The sequence below is a fragment of the Corvus kubaryi genome, unplaced genomic scaffold, assembly GCF_017639235.1.
Source record: "Corvus kubaryi isolate FWS band 111438036 unplaced genomic scaffold, C.kubaryi_AGA036_p1.0 74, whole genome shotgun sequence".
NCBI classification, from domain to species: Eukaryota; Metazoa; Chordata; class Aves; order Passeriformes; family Corvidae; genus Corvus; species Corvus kubaryi.
The window spans coordinates 3344965-3358650 of NW_024582061.1; the positions used below are offsets into that span (position 1 = coordinate 3344965).

The 13686-nt window shown below is 42.9% G+C and overlaps 1 protein-coding gene across 3 annotated transcripts in view; it reads left to right on the plus strand.

The window, feature by feature from the left end:
- FAR2 (fatty acyl-CoA reductase 2) overlaps positions 1-13686 on the plus strand; it is a 124385-nt gene that overhangs the window by 23712 nt on the left and 86987 nt on the right. The window contains exon 1 of one of the 3 annotated variants that reach the window (XM_042050644.1): positions 9788-9906. The exons of the other annotated variants lie outside the window; for them this stretch is intronic. The gene's annotated coding sequence lies outside the window, so the exon portion shown is untranslated. Of the gene's footprint in view, positions 1-9787; positions 9907-13686 lie in introns of those variants that run through there. 3 annotated transcript variants of the gene reach the window in all.

Consider the following 13686-nt stretch of genomic DNA (forward strand, 5'->3'; position numbering starts at 1 on the left):
CTGCAAACTTGAGTAGAGAATCTGGAGTCCCCAACACAGGGAGGACATGGACCTGTTGGTGCAAGTCCAGAGGAGGAACCAAGGTGACCAGAGGGATGGAGCAGCTCTGTTGTGAGGAAAGGCTGAGAGAATTGGGATTGTTGTGTGTGGAAAAGAGAAGGCTTTGGGGTGACCTCAGTGTGGCCTTGCAGTGCCTGAAGGGAGCCCACAGGAAAGATGGAGAGAGACTCTTGACAAGGGCCTGGAGTGACAGGACAAGGGGCAGTGGCTTCACACTGACAGAGAGGAGGGTTAGACTGGATATTGGGAAGAAATTCTTCCCCGTGAGGGTGGTGAGGCCCTGGCACAGGTTGCCCAGAGCAGCTGTGGCTGCCCCATCCCTGGAAGTGTTCCAGGCCAGGTTGGATGGGGCTCTGAGCAACCTGGGATAGTGGAAGGTGTCCCTGCCCATGGCAGGGGGATGGAATGAGATGAGCTTTAAGGTCTCTTCCAACCCAAACCATTCTGTGAGTTTATGACCATACAATGTGTATGTGTCCTGCATGTAAGATAAATACCTCTTTCCTGATTTGTCTAACATCTGTAAGAGGATGGAGGGTGGGGTTTTTTTCCATCCCTGCCATGGCACTAACCTTTTTTTTTTAAACTCTAAAGGTTTTTGTCTCAGTTGAACAGTTGTTCAAATTAATGATCTTTGGAATTAGGGGTAAATGTACTGCTTAACCACCGTGCAGTCATGACTGTGTGCAGGCTGACTTACTACGTTTGTCTTCTTTCACACATACTGCTTTGTCTTTCTTTTTAAAAATCCTCATAAAACTTTAATTGTCCCATTATCCTTCGACATGTTTTGCCCTCTAGCAGGTCTCAGGGATGGCAATATACTTGCTGCAAAGTCAAAGATTAATCAGCTAGGAAAGTTGTATACACATTTTTTCATTTGGGTTTGTTCCATATTTTTATATGTCATGTGTTTCATGAAACATTTTATTTATTTATTTAGGGGTTATCTTGTTAGTACTGGTAAGCGTAAGAAAAGATGATGATGAATGCCTTCTTTTGCCATCTTTTGGAGAATTTTCACTGCAGAAAAGGAAAGAAGAGAAGGAATATCTTACTTTTTTTCTTGTATTCAAGTATTAGGCAGTAAGAACTATCTTGGCTTCTACCAGACATGGTATTTTACCTTTCTGGTGGAAGGCAGTAGTTCTTAATGTGTATGCAGCATCCTAGCACGACGGGCTCAAAGAAAAGTACACCCCATGGGGCAACAGGAACACCACAGGAACTTCATCTTGTGTCTCAGTGGTGCTAATATATCAAGGTTGTTGTGACCTCTCTGTCAGAGAGCCTAAACAGCTAACTGTGTTTATATTTATTGGTAGCTGTTTGTTTGGCTTTCTGGGGGGTTTTTCTTTCATCTTGAACTCTGTTTGATTTTATGTTTTTCTTTAAACTGTGTATCTACAAATATAGAAAAATTAGAGTATTTTCTTTTTTTATTTATTACTAAATGCTGGCGTGAAAGCTTCAAGGGGTGAGGCTAGTTTAGATAAGAGTATGTAGGAGTGGTAACGTGAGAGCAATCTTGAATTACAGCATCAAACCTAAGGGCAAAGACATGGAAAATTCAAATAAGTACCAGGACTTGTCATCTTCTCAATTTACTGACTGTTTTATGTGTTTCATATTGCCCCAAGCTAGGATGATGTGGAAAACAGCAGAAGGTATCAGCATCTATAAAATCTTCAGCTTGGGACCTGATGCTCTGGGCCTTCCAGTCTGAGCACCTGGTGTGGTACACAGTATAAACCCCTTCCTTTCCCAAGCAGTAAATTGAGGGAATTGGCATAAGCAGTGTTTCTGAACCTTTTTTGATTTGTGGAAATTAAAATATATTTGTGGAAATTACAATATATTACCTGTATTACAATATATTTCTCTCTGTCTGTTCTACCTGCAGTGATTCAGAGACTCCCGTAGGAGTCTTTGTGTGTGTGGCCACAGTCAGGGACCTGGATCAGTGGCAGGAAATCAAAGATGTCAGGAAAATATAATAGAGTTTGTTACCTGCTAATTTGATAGTGTCAGGCTGAGAACATCTTTATTGTAAACTATGCAAAGAGTGATTTCCAGCAGAGAAAACTGAGCAGCTTCTCCTTTCCTGGCTCTCCTTCCTTCAAAGCCACTGATTTTGCAGGTCAGATGCTACTACCTGGAGTTTTATTATCATTCACGTGCAGTATGTGCAGCTACCAAGTCCCCTTGCTGGAGATGGTAAGAATTCAACTGTTTCTGTCACCTATCCTGTCTGCCCACCAGCAGGAAGGGAAAAGGAGTGAGGGCTTTTTAAACTTGAGAGAAAAACTAAGTTCCTTTTCCATAGTAGCTGGAAAGATGAAAACTAAAAAGCAGCCAGACAGGGACAGCTGGAGGCATTTGCTCAATGCTGTTTAAAGATGTTTCATAGAAATACCATGGAAGAGTGGGAAGCTTAATTAGAAGTTCTTAACAAGTCCTAAATCTTTCTTAAAAATAGCTCTTAATTTGGCTTCCTAGAAGCATTTCAAGGTATCTGAGAAATGGCAGGAATCCTGCTGCAATTGGCTTTTTATGTAATGCCACATTTTCCATAAATAAGATCTACAGAAAGTTTTTCCTTTGCTTCCCCCTCCACTCCAATATCCTAAAATAAGCAGAAGACGATATATTGTAGATTGCTAGTTTGTGCCTCTTTTTAAATTTTTGAACAGCAAATATTAGAACAGATTCTTCATTTCTATGCATGTTTTCCTACTAGCAAAAGAAGATTACAAATACATGCATGAAATTTAGAGGTATGCTTCTTTTTTTTTTCCCCAGGTAGCTTATTATAAAAGCTCATGAGATCCTGTGTCACGCTGGGTGTGTCAGGTACACATAATTAATTACAAAACTGCCACACATAAATTATTGTTCCTGCCATACTGTGTTGAGCTAATTGGAATATATTTTCTTCCAGATATGCATACTTTCACTGTCAAAACTTCTTCCTTCCAGGTACTGCTTTAAACAGTTGGGCTTTTCTGGTCAAGAGCTGTTTCGTTGCTTTATGTTGGTGCAGACTTAAATGAGGAGTTCTGGGCCCATGGCTGCAATTTAGCTATGTCAATTGGAAAATGGGGTTTTCTGTAGCTTTCTGAACCAAGCAGATAAACTTTCTGAAATAGATTAACAGAATGAAAAACACTGTTTCTCTGATAAAAACCAGGTTGGTTTTTTTCTGCCAGCCCTGATGTCGCCTCCTTGTTTTTTAGATTTGCGTGGATTCTTAGACTGAGAATTGCACCTTTTCACACCTGGGAGGGATAGTTTTGCTCCTATAAATGTACCTATAAGGAAATTGCAGTCTTAAATCACACAGAGGAAATTACCTGATTCACTGTTATCTCCATTTGTTAGGCACTGAAGCCCAAATACCTACAGAATGCCAACCTGTAGGAATACCAAGGAGAACTTCTTAAATCACTGATAAAATTAGTAGCACCAAAGTTGGAACTGTAAGTTGTTCCTCTTTCTTCCAAGAAAGAGCTACAAGTTAAAGGTCCTCACTGGGAAAAAGTACATTTATGTTTAACGAACTTTGTGTGCACTTAGTTTACATTTTTCCTGTTGTTTTCTTTGTCCTTTTTTTCTTAAAATATCAGTAGATATATGTTAGTATAAAAACCTCTGCCTGCTGACTCTTTTTCTTCTTGCTTTCCAACCTGATCAATCTAGTAGTAAGACTGTAATTAAAAATTAAGTTTGTAGGGGCTGTAAAGTGGGAAGGGCTATGCCTCTTGTATCAGAGATCTGTAATATATTCTTCCACCCTTTTTTTCCTCCTGATGTCAGGCAACAGCAATAACAAACCCTTCATAATAAACCCTTCATCTTGTCATCCTCCGCCCTTGTTAAGATCTGATTATTAAGGTTCTTTTGAAATTCTTCTGCCCAAATTAAGGTGCAAACGAGACCATATGCCAGTGGCAATAGTAAGGGCTTTATTTGATGAGAGGGAGAGAGAGAGAGAGAGAGAGAGAGAGAGAAGAGAAAGAAATAGAAAATAGGTGGGGAGGACAGAAAGAGAGTGAAGGAAAATATAAATATCACCACTCCATGGATCCCAATGATGTTCTGTTGATCCTCTCCAGCTGGTCGTCTTGGTGGTGAAGGTCCCCCCAAAAAGCATAGAATCCCATGGCTTAATATACCCTCGAGCCAGGTGGAAATGTCCAGGCATGTCCCCCTGGGGGAGGGGGGCAGTCTCCTACAGCAGACTGGGGATCTGTTGCATCCGGTGGTGCAAAACCTCTGGGGAGCACTTTGGGGGGCTGTGACTCCCCCTCAGCTGTTTCTCATGTGAAAGTCCCGTGGCCTGTGGGATTGGGGGGTTCCACAGCTGGGCTGGTTTGTGTAATTGGAGGATGGGTGTTTACTGCCTCTCACCGGAGGTTATGCAATGCCCTCAAAACCTCCTCCCACCCCAAACTCAGCCGGGGACCATCAAAGCTGGTGGCATTGGCCTTTTGTGGATGCATACCTTTCCCTCAGCCTGAGATGACTGAACAATGCATTTCCCTTTATCTAACCAACAGTTTGACTTTCAGTCCAAAGTCCCAGTCTTCAGGGAAGCTTCTTTGGTTGTAGCTTCTTTATAATGAGCAAAACTTTATATCAGTGTTTGAGGCATGAAGCATTTTCAGTCTCTGACAGCCCTTCTGTAGGAATCACTGGTTGCTATGCATGCTCTTACCACTCTATGGCTTTATCAGCTGCTATCATCACAGCCATTATATCAGCCTCAAAATGGTAATCTGCAGCTTTGATGTTGTACTGGTTGCTTATGTTTTCCATGGTACAGTGCCTTCCTTTTGCCAAGTGAATTCTGCAGTAGAATAGAGCTTGGTAGAATAGGTGAAGGTAACAGCTGTTCTTGAGGCAAGAGCCCCAAGGCAGCTCTTGAATAGGAGCCACAATCCTTGTATGATGCAGGGGTTTGTTATCTTGCTTTTCCATGAAGAGAGAAAGTGATCTAGATGTAGCTGTCACAAAGAAACTGCTCATCCTTGCACACCAGCCAGACAAGGATGTCTTCACTGGGCAGTGCACTATAAACTACATTACAAAGATGCTGATGCATGGATTCAGTCCACCTTGGGATTGCTTGGAAAAAAAAAAATTACCTTTCCGTCTATCCACATTCTGTGGGTGCAGCAGCACACACCCATGATAAGGTAAAGTTCCTAACATAATTTGGGGCACTTGTGAAACACGGGAGGATGTAACAAATACTGCAAGATAGGTGCAGGCCAAACAAGTTACATGAACTGCAGGTGAGCTCTGGAGCACTCCCTGTGCCTCTCTGGGACTTTTGAGGGCAGTGTCACAATCATTCCCTTGCTCATGTAATGTGAAGGTTTCAACCATGTTTGTGTCAAAGGTGTGATGGCATGGGGAAGCAATGCAGCCAGGGAACCTGCTTCCAGCAGCCCCTTTTTCCTGCAGCTTCCTGGGGAAACACTGCTTTTGTTACCAAATCTCGGTTGTGGAGTCCTGTATGCCAAGTGAGGAAAACTATTGGGAGAACTGTATTATTCTGAGGGTCTCTAGCCAGCCATCTGCTCTGCTCAGCAGATGCTTCCCAGATGTTGGATATGGAATCATAGAATCCCAGAATGGTTTCAGCTGGAAGGGACCTTAAAGATCATCTTGTTCCAATCCCCTGCCGTGGGCAGGGGCACCTTCCACTAGACCAGGTTCTCCAAGCCCCACGAACATGGCCTTGAACATTTCCAGGGATAGAGCAGCTTCTCTTGACAACCTGTTCCAGGGCCTCACCACCTTCACAGGGAAGAATTTTTTCTTAATATCCAATATAAAACTCTTCTCTGTCAATTTGAAGCCATTCCCCCTTGTCCTGTCACTCCAGGCCCTTGTCAAGAGTCTCTCTCCATCTTTTCCTGTGGGCTCCTTCAGGTACCAGAAGCCTCCACTGAGGTCACCCCAAAGCCTTCCCTTCTCCAGGCTGAAAAATCCCAATTCTCCCAGCCTTTCCTCATAGGAGGCTAAGAGAATTTGAATAGTATAACAGTTGGGAGCAGATAGTTCATCTTTCAACAGCCCTGTCAGTGAAAGATACATGAAAAATGAGTTTCTTCTGCGGCGTGTGCAGTCACGGGCTGCAGTGTAAAAGGCAAAATGAGTGTCTGTAGATAGGTACCTGTAGCACTTCATCTTGTTCCAGTGAAGGGAAATCTTGTCCTTCTTTTCTCTGATTATTTATGTGCAGCAGGAAATGTCACTGAGGCTGTATTAATAATACTTAAGAATAATATTTTTGAAATCAAGAGGGTTTTTAAAATTACTACTAAAATGGTTGCATCCTTGGAGTCTCCATGGTCTTGAACTAGAGTTGAAGGTGCATATGTAATATAAGCATGTTATTCCAAGAAACTAAAGTAGCAGAAGCAATAGTATCATTTCTAAATTTCCCATTGGTTAAAGGAATGTTTAATTGACATAGGACATACAGAAAGGGAGAGTCCTGCTCTTGATAGCATTTTGCAAAGATTGCAGAAAATAGCACATTTATTGAGTGTCCTCCACCTTGTTACACCACAACACATGCACTGGCAGGTAAGAAAAGCCTGGAGATAAATGAAGAGGCTGCATTCCTTTGTGGATTGGGAGGGAGAAGCTAGAGCCTGAGCAGTTACTCCACATTTTGGTTTTTCACACCCATCTGGCGAGGGGGAGGAGGTAGCACATTGCAACTCAGATGCTGAAAACATTTCTATCCCTCATTCTGGGCCAGCTTCCGCAGTTCTGCTCCTGAATTTGGTCTGCGCGTGCAGGTGGGAGCTGGGCAGAACAAAAAGAAACTCCTTATACAAGTTCTCCTTCTCTTTTCCTTTCCTAAGCAAGAATTAGTTGGTTTTCTACAATACTTTGAAACGTAAAATAAAACAAATCATCTCTGGGCATATTACACTGGTGAAGGTGCAGTTGTTGGATAAGGATTATTTGCCAATAGAATTCAGTGCTATCTCTGAAAAATCAGAGAGCAAAAATCACTGGTCTTTGAATTTGAGGAGGAAAACTGTTCTGGTTAAACTGTCCAGGTTGTCAACCCACCTTCCCCCAAGTGATAAACTGAAGTGATAATACTTAAAGCAAAGCTGTTTCACTTTTTAAATTTTGAAATAAAAGAGTTACTGTTCTCTGTCCTTTTGAAAATCCACTCATCACCCTGGAGTACTAAACCTATGACATATATATATGTCATATTATATATGACATATAATTAAGATAGTTTTGAGAATATTTGTTCATTTTACAGAGATTGCAGTGACAGTTTAGGTGCTTTTCTGTCTTGGTTTTGCAAGTGAGATTGTGACTCTCTAAGATCTTCTCTGGTTTGCTTCTCAGTTTCTGCTCGAGGAGCAGATACCAAGCCTTGTGGGAACATCATGTGTTGGGCTGTCTTCCTTCCACACCAGGACAATGCTGTGGCTGCTCGAGTAAACACATTTGCCCAGGTTTTGCATTAAATCAAGCCTGTAGACCTGACTCATCCTAGCAGGTAATAAGGAGCACCAGTTCTGTTCTTTGGTCAGTCCTGGAAAAATTCTCACCTTAGGAGAGCTTCCTATATAGCCAGCCAGCTCCTTTTGAAACAGTCCTGAGCCTCAGGGCTGGAAACGCGTTTGTCAGCCAGCTGGGAGTGGGAGCATATGTCTCACTTCCTGCACCTCAGTGATGTTTCATTACAGAGTGCCTTCCTGCATCACAGATGCCTCCCTGCTCCTACACTCTTTTTTCTTGCAAAACTTCATCTCCCTCTCACTTCTGCTTGGGATTCCTCCTGCTCTGTTGTTAGGAGAGCACTGGTTCCTGTTAAAGGAACCAATCTAGGAGGAAGGTCCTAGGTCAGTTTCAGTGAAGTATTAGTTTGCAATGGGTACAAAGCTCGTTAATCTCTGTAGCCAAAAGCAGATCAGACACAATAGCTGAGATACCTGTTTCCAGGTGGGTCAAGCTGGGGAGAGCCCTCAGGATGAGAGCCGACCTGTAATGACAAGCTTTACTTCCCCTTGTCACCGTGCCCTTGATAATACAGTAAATAGACATTATCTTAGGCTTAACACACTAACACTGCTCACACTGCTGCCAACTGGAATGCAGCCTTTAGGATGGGAAAACTCCCCCTAAGTATATATTCCAGAAATGAAACAAACCTTCTACCTTTCATTTTGTTATGAGAAAATCACCAAAATTCTAACAGATTTATCTAAAAATATCATAGACTTTGAAAAAGGAAATGGCAGGTTTTCCAAAACCCTTCAAGTATCAGCACTGAGTAAAACTCAATTGTTTGGCAATTTCTTATAATACTAATGCTATGGATTTGATCTTTTCTCCTGGTTGCATTTCTCCTAACCAAGCTGCATTTGTTCTCCTTGGGAGAATCTTATGTTGCTGTCCCATTGCCATGGTACCCATGTGGAAAGACTTCTAGTAGGCAGAATTTACTCCTGTAGTCACACACTCTTCCTCATCAGAACATTGATTCAAATAAAGTTGTGACAAAGCAAAAAGAAGTATTGTTATTTAAACTTTCTCTGAATTGCTGACAAAATCTGTTCTGACAATGCAAAGAGGAGAAAACACACACCACCCCCTCCCTCCCTCTTATTGGCTTGGCAAGTTCCTGGCAGAATCTGACAAGTTTTGGGGTGTTTTTTTGGTGTGTGTTAGTGGGTTTTTGAGCTGTCCTCACAGAACTCTGCTCTTTGGTGTTGCTGGTGCATAGGTCAAGCTGACAATCAACAGGTAGGCACAGGAAAAGGCAGAGGCATGAATTCTGATTTGAAACCTTCATCCTGTAACAGCTTCATCTAGTCAAAATACGGTTTGACTGATTAAAAATTAAGAGTCTTCCTCGTGAAGAAGAGGAATTGTCTCCCTGTTGCAAAGACCCATTGCCCTGAATGTAAAATGGTCAAAATACGAAGGTACTGCCCACAGCTCTGAAGTCTTTTGCAGCCCTAAACATTCACATTTGTGTTTTCCCTTTCAAATCACATAGGGTTCTTCTTCACGCAGATCCAAAATGACTGCCCCAGCATTCAACTCCACTGCTCCGCTTGACTTCGGGCAAGCAGCGGGATCAGTTTGCTCCAAGCCTATTACTTTTGCTGGGTGAGGTGCTGCCTTTCCCTTCTTCAAGGAGATTGCTGTTAGATGGAGATGTTAAAAGAAAGAGGGCCAAGAGGTTGTGTTAGCTAAGGTCACGTGTGTGCTGTGCCTCGTCTGGCAGCGCCGTGGCACCGTGTGAGCTGAGAGCTTCAAAGGGACATCCAAAGTGTCAGCTGGCACATGGCTTAAACAAGCAGTGTTAATTAATTGAGGAACAGTGCTGTCTGGAGTGGATTTTAGCGCTCCTGGTGCTGGAAGCAGCTTGATCACAGTTAGGCCAGGTTATCCCTGCAGTCCTCTGCTGTTGCAGGGTAATTTCAGGATGTTCTCCCCTTGGCTGGTGGTTTGGATGCTAAAAGTGAAAGGGTTTGGTAAACACATCTCTGTCTGTTCTGCTTTGGTGAGTGTATCATGTCTTTAGAGCACTAACAATGTTGGGATTGCCTTTGGGCATTTTTGTTGTGTTGTGGGAAGAAGGGATTGTTTTTTTGATTTGGTCTGTTGTTTTCTTACACTGCTGTTTTGTTTTTTTATTGGTAAAAACAAAGGATCTGGTTTTTGTGTGTGACAGAAGAGCATTGTGTGAAGAATGCTATTAAGGATGGTAGTTGCCTTTTATTGTTTTGAAAACAAACATGCCCCTCCTCTCTAGCTGCAATCTGCTGATTCAGTTGAAGAAGCAAGGTCAGTTTTTATCTCTCTTTGTTCCTTTCTTCCTATAATCTAGAAATACTTTAGAATATTCATTGTTCAGTGCCAGAGAGCTTTGTGCTTTCCTTCTTAGCTCTGCAGTCATCCAGGACTCCTGCGTGCTTCCTGCTGCTTCGGCTCCACACCCCACCACATTTTGAGCTGAAGCAGATAAAAAAAGCCTGATAGCTGGGAGAGAAGGAGGAAGGTTACAGGTATCTAGTCAGAAGAGGCAAGAATGCCAGCAGCAAGGGGACAGATTGAATTAATTTGTATTTGTGTGAAAGATTTTAAAACTGGCCAGTGGCCCAATGGTGGACATGACGGTCACTCCCATGCAGTGACACGGGACTTGCCTTACCCTGCTCTGGGAGGGACCACAGAGATTCACTGCAGAGAACGGCAGCAATTCAGTCATTTTTGGTGACCTCAGATTTCTGAAGAGCGCAGCTGGTGCTCGGCAACACAAGTGCGTCCTCTGACAGGAAGAGTCAAAGACGTGTGTGGAGGGAAGGCCACTGTCCCCTGGACCAAGGGGGGAGATGAAGGTGTTACCTTCTTCTCTTGGTGAAGAGAAGGAGGTAATGCCTTCCATACCACATAGCTGTCTTGGGCAACAAAGATTTCAATTCCTTTCCCAATTAGATGACTGTTGCAATTGAAAACAGGCAAATCCACGCCTTTTTTTTCCAGCCTATTATGAAAAAATGAGGAAGTGTTTCTGATGGTGATAGGATGGTCAGGTGGCTTGGAGATACAGCCTGAATCCTTGGTTCTGTTGGAAGGAGCTGTCCTTCACCAGTGTCTGCATTGGTGACAGGATTTGGGGCGTTTTCTGTATTTTACCATCTGTTAATCTCGGGAGGGGACTGGGAAAGAAAGCATCGCTGATATTTGCAGTTACAGCTGAGAATTGCCAATGAGCAGCTGTAAAATAAGAACAATTTTCCCTCATGAACTTCCTGGTCGTTTGCAGCTTTGGTGGCAGGTGACGGATGGCAGCGTAGCTGTTAGGGCAGCCAGACAGACGAGCAAATGGGGAAAGCCGCCCTGCCGGAACAGACGTTCCTTTGCACAAACAAGTTTGGAAAGATCCTCTGACTGGAGTGTATAACTAGATCACCGTGTTTAATGGCTCTGACTTTCATGTCAGAGAAATCAATAATTTTGAGAATGGAAAACTTCTTAAAGTTACTTTTACTGTTGTTCTAATTTAATCAATTAGAAATACAAAAAGCACCCTACTATGAAGTAATTAAAAGTGACAGGCCTGTCATAGGATTTTATTCTATTTCTGTCTCTTTCAAGATACAGCAAGAAGATTATTTTAATGAAGTAATGAGTATTTTACTTTGTAGTGATGTTTGGAATAGAAAAGTTCAATGAAAGATTGAGAATATATGCTCAAGTGAAACTGAAATGATAAATATTGCACCATTATGAAATAAGTCAATTTTTAAGCTTTCCAACCTTTGATGTATTTCTTTAAAAGCTGATTTTTTTTTGTCTCTGAAAGTAGTTGTAAAGGCAGTACCTCACTAGCTTGAACATGCTGTTGCCACCCGAACCCTTGCAGTGAATTCTAACTCCAGCTGTCATCCTCTGCATCCCACGGGTGTCTGTGTGTGGGTTTAACCTCTGCTGATGTGCATGTCTATTGCTCTCTTTGAATGTGCTTGCTAAACACCTGGCCTGTGGAGGAGTTCCTTTGTTTTCTTAGGAATGAGCACAGAACTTTGTAATTTCTGTTGCTGCCTTTGGTAGATGCTAAGCTTGAGAGCAGAGGAGCAAGGTCCAAAGGATTTACTTAAGGATTAAATATTTATATTGTATCAGGTTTTTCAAAGAGCTCCCTACTTAACTGTTCCCATATAAAACAATAAACGAACCTGGCCTTAAAGAAAACATGTTCCCTTAACACTGCCAAAAGATTAAAGCAGTATTTTTAGTATATACTTGGTGACAGAGAAAAAGCCTGGCTCCTCAGCATGTGTGAAGACAGTCTGAGGCTTGTACAGGTTCTGCCAGTGGTTATCCAGCAAATTTTATTTCTAAATAGATGCCTTTCTGACTTGTGAATTAGAGGAACTGTAAGTCTAGGCTTGGATTAGTTGGACTGATTGACTCAGGACTGTTCCTAGGCCTGCCTGGAGCTTAGCTCTGGGTGGAGTTTGGTGCCTCCAGAGCAGCTTCACTGACAGTAAACGTCAGGCTTTTCAACCTTCTTGAGCTTCCAGGTGAATGCTGTTAACCACCCTTATTTTCTGTCTGTTGTGTGTCTCCTCAGCATGTATCCTGTGTTCCCCACCCTTCCGTGCTTCCTGCCCCTCCCTGGCTTTAATGCAGTATCAGTGCTTAATTCTGCACAGTGCAGCAAGCTTCCCTTCCCAATGCCCAGCCGAATTCATCCCATCACCCCTCACTGAAGAGAGAGGCAGCCTAAGAACAGATTTGATGCTGCGTGAGGGATTTGAAGGAAACATCACTCTGGCGTTACTGTGCTTTAATATTATTTTTAAGATGTACAGATTTTTCTTTTGCCACTCTTAAGCTGGGTGAAATCTGTGTACCAGCTCTCTGGGAGTAGCAACAGCCAAGAAGCCGGAGATAAGGGCTTTTTTTGATGGCTTTAAGTGTGCCTTAACCAGGACAGGTGAGGAAGTCCTGTTTCAGATGATAATGATGAAGTGTAGGTTGCACTTTAACAGTGATTTCTATTGTTACCTTTCTAAATTAACTGTGGTTTTGGAGAAAGAATGGACAAACCAGTTCACACTGTGTGCAGCTGCACTGGCAATTTTGGCTGCTTCAGTTTTGGAGTTGGAAGAAGGTGTTTACACAAGTCTCAGCCACTACAGCTACAGAATTGTCATACCTAATAGTGGAAAGTCATGAGTCTTATTATCATCCTCTTCCATTTTTCTGCTTCCAAAGAGATCTAACACTTTTAGAAGCTGGGTGCTTAGTGATGTCCTTTGAGCTTATTAAGTTTGCAGGACAGGCTCTTTTAAGTGGTCATTCTGGTACAATTAGAAAATCAGTACTTCGAGTGCACAGAAAAATGCTTTTTTTTCTGAAGACCCCTCAGAGGTCAGTGCCTTTACTTGTCCTCCCTTAACCCACGAGCTCCTTTTAGTACTCAGCAAGCTCTGGCTGCACTTGTAGTCACCCTCTCTTTTCCTCTCCGCTCACCATGTGGCCTCCTGCACTCTGTTCACAAGTTCCCTGGAGGACACAGCTGGTGTGTTAAACTGTCTGCTTGGTTAACAATGCCTTGTCCTCTGCTTCTCACTCCAGATTTGTTCCTCCTTCAGTTTTCTCTGGAATCCCTCCTTAGAACCATAGAATTGTAGAATATCCGAAGTTGGAAGGGACCCACAAGGATCATTCAGTCCAGCTCCTGGCTCTGCACAGACACCCCAGCAATCCCACCCTGTGCATCCCTGAGAGCGGTGTCCAAACAGTCCTGGAGCTCTGGCAGCCTTGGGGCCGTGCCCATTCCCTGGGGAGCCTGTTCAGTGCCCCAGCACCCTCTGGGGGAAGAACCTTTTCCTGATACCCAACCTAAACCTCCCTGACACAGCTCCAGCCTGCAGGATGCAGTCTGATTTTTATTAATTGCCACAGCAACTTTACTCAACAATTGCTCAGCATCTTCAGCAACTCCAACCGCTGCTTTCAGTTTCTCTATTTGAGCAGCTAAAAACAAGGTTTTTCTCATAGCTGGGCAGCAACTAAAATTGTTTTGCATATGGTTTGCTAGAAGTTTCTTGC